This window comes from Dioscorea cayenensis, unplaced genomic scaffold (genome assembly GCF_009730915.1).
Source record: "Dioscorea cayenensis subsp. rotundata cultivar TDr96_F1 unplaced genomic scaffold, TDr96_F1_v2_PseudoChromosome.rev07_lg8_w22 25.fasta BLBR01001118.1, whole genome shotgun sequence".
Classification (NCBI taxonomy): domain Eukaryota; kingdom Viridiplantae; phylum Streptophyta; class Magnoliopsida; order Dioscoreales; family Dioscoreaceae; genus Dioscorea; species Dioscorea cayenensis.
The window spans coordinates 119,859-122,688 of NW_024087509.1; the positions used below are offsets into that span (position 1 = coordinate 119,859).

Here is a 2,830-nt window from a genome sequence, read left to right on the forward strand (position 1 = left end):
TGAGGCGTTGAAGTGATTTTAGCACCCAGGGCTTAATTGTGACTAGGGGCTTTCCGCTTGGACCAAAAGGTTAGGTCTAAAAAAAGGAATAGGGTTTATCACTTGGAATCCCTAGAGCGTCTTACAACATTACACAGTGCGAGGTGTTAAGACTGATCAATTTCTCTGCCGGGACTTGGTGTAGAGTTTGTCATGGTTGACCTTAGATTTGGGACCATGTATCTTAGGATCTCCATAACTCATTAATGCATTAGTTAGGAAGCATAATGGTTGGTTTTGCACTTGAAACGATTATCTTAGGCGGAACAATATCCGAGTGCCCCATTTTTATCGATTACCTAATTTCTCACGTACTGGTGCTTCTCTTTGTTATTTCTTTTACTCTTGTTTATACTACACCTTATCAACACAATCATTTTCCATATTCACTTGGTTAAGTAGCAATTTAAGTATTTTTACTCACTACTCTCTGTAGATACGATACCCCACTCACCTGGGAATTTATTACTCGACAAACCCGTGCACTTACGGGTAACACACAAGGGGCGTTGCCAAGTTTTTGACACTGTTGCTGGGGAGTAGGCGTTTAGATATAATTTTCACTTTGTTATCTTATCCATTCATTCATTCATTCTATTTCATATCTTCTTATTCTATCATCGTTCTAATTTTGCTTTCTTTATTTTGGTGCAGCTCCGGGTTATGACCCAGGGGAACTTTTCAATATTAATTGAAGGAGATCCCGAACTTGAACGTACACTCAGAAGAGGGGGAAAAGAACCTGTGGAAGATCAGTCCAATCTAGCTGACTTGGAAGTTGAAGGATCTGACAACATGGCTGAACATAATGAACAACAACGAACATTATCTGATTATGCCAGACCGTCAGTACTAGGGACACAATCTAGCATTGTGTGACCCCCAATTACAACTCCGAACTTTGAGCTGAAACCAGCATTCATCCAGATAATTCAGCAATCAGCGTAGTTCAATGGTTTGGCCGATGAGGATCCAAACAACCACATAGAGAACTTCTTAGAAGTTTGTGACATGCTGAAGATTAATGGTGTATCAGATGATGCTATCAGGTTGAGGGCTTTCCCATTTTCTCTCAAAGGAAGAGCCAAGCAGTGGCTTCATTCCTTGCCAAAAGCATCCATCACGACTTGGAATGAGATGGTTGAAGCTGTCCTTGTAAGATACTTACCTCCGGGGAAGTCGGCGAATCTTCGAAATGAGATATCATTGTTTGTGCAGATGGAATTGAAATCACTGTTTGAGACATGGGTACGCTTCAAGGATATTTTGCGGAGGTGCCCACAACACGGATTTCCTAAATGGATGATTATTTGAACCTTCTATAATGGGTTGAATTCGAGTACAAGGCAATTGTTAGATGCCGCCGTAGGAGGTACAATGGGAAGTAAAACCCCTGAAGAATCCCGACAGTTAGTAGAAGACATACCCATGAATAGTAGAATACGGGGGAAAGGAAAAAGGTGGCCGGGCTCCAAGAAATAGATGCAGTCATTTCTTTGGCAGCCCAAGTGGAATCATTAAGCAAGAAGTTCGACCTTCTAAGTTCTAACAGAGTGTGGCTGTGACTACTTGCACCGGATGCGGAGGGGGACATGCTTCATCCGATTGCACAATAGCCATTGGTGGTACACCCTCCGTTAACAAGTTGATTATGTGGGTAATGCAATGAGAAACCAAGCAATCCCTATAGAAATACTTACAATTCAGGTTTTAAGAAACCACCCTAATTTCTCATGGAACAACCAAGGGCAAGTAAAGGCCACCGCACCACTGAGTTTTCAACAATAATAAGCCCGAACATGGAGAATAGAGTTTCAGCCTTGGAGACCAAGATGACCGATCTAGAGAAAGCCTTGCCCCGATTTGATGAATCATCGGATACACGGTTCCAATCCGTCGAGGCTACACTTCGCAACCACACCGCTTCATTATACAACCTAGAAAGTCAAGTGGGGTACCCCTTCGAAGTCTCTATCAGAAAGACCACAAGGAAGCTTGCCAAGCAATTCTGAGACCAATCCACTAGAGCATGTGAAGGCGATCACTTTGGGAAGTGGTCGTGAGGTTGAAGGTAGGCTTCCAAGTGAGAAGACCAATGTTAAAGCACCGGAGGTCATAGAGGTTGAGAAAGGAGCAACCAAGGAGAAGGAGAAGGTACCCCCACCTTACAAGCCAAGAATCCCTTATCGCTCTAGATTGAAGAACGACCAAGTGGACTAGCAGTAGAAGAAGTTTCTGAGTTTTTTTAGGCAACTACATATAAACATTCCTTTTGTTGAGGCATTATCCCAAATGTTGAGGTATGCCAAGTTCTTGAAAGATTTGTTGACCAACAAAAGAAAATTGGAGGAAAATACCTCCGTGATTCTAGATGCATCTTACTTGGCGGTCGTGCAAAAGAACATGCCGAACAAGAAAAAAGACCCAGGAAGCTTCATCATCCCGTGCAACATTAGTAATTTGGGAGAAGGAATGGCATTGGCAGATTCTGGGGTTAGTATTAAAGTCATGCCATATTCTTTTTTTTCAGAAGCTAGGCTTGGGAGAGCCTAGGCCCACTCAGATGACATTACAATTGGCGGACGGAACGGTGAGACATCCAAGGGCATCATTGAAGACGTGCTTGTCAATGTTGACAAGTACACATTTCCTGTAGACTTCGTGGTGTTGGATGTTGATAAAGATGTAGATGTTCCTTTGATACTTGGGAGTCCATTCTTGAGTACTTCCAAGGCATTGATCGACATGGACGGCGGGGAGTTGATACTGAGGATTGGAGATGATAAGCTCA

At 42.9% G+C, this 2,830-nt stretch overlaps 1 non-coding gene across 1 annotated transcript; it reads right to left on the minus strand.

Annotated features, from left to right (window-relative positions):
• Window positions 1-1,224: 1,224 nt before the first annotated feature.
• On the minus strand, window positions 1,225-1,331 carry LOC120255647. The gene has a single exon (XR_005535065.1). It is a non-coding gene; the product is annotated as a small nucleolar RNA R71 (small nucleolar RNA).
• Window positions 1,332-2,830: the final 1,499 nt, after the last annotated feature.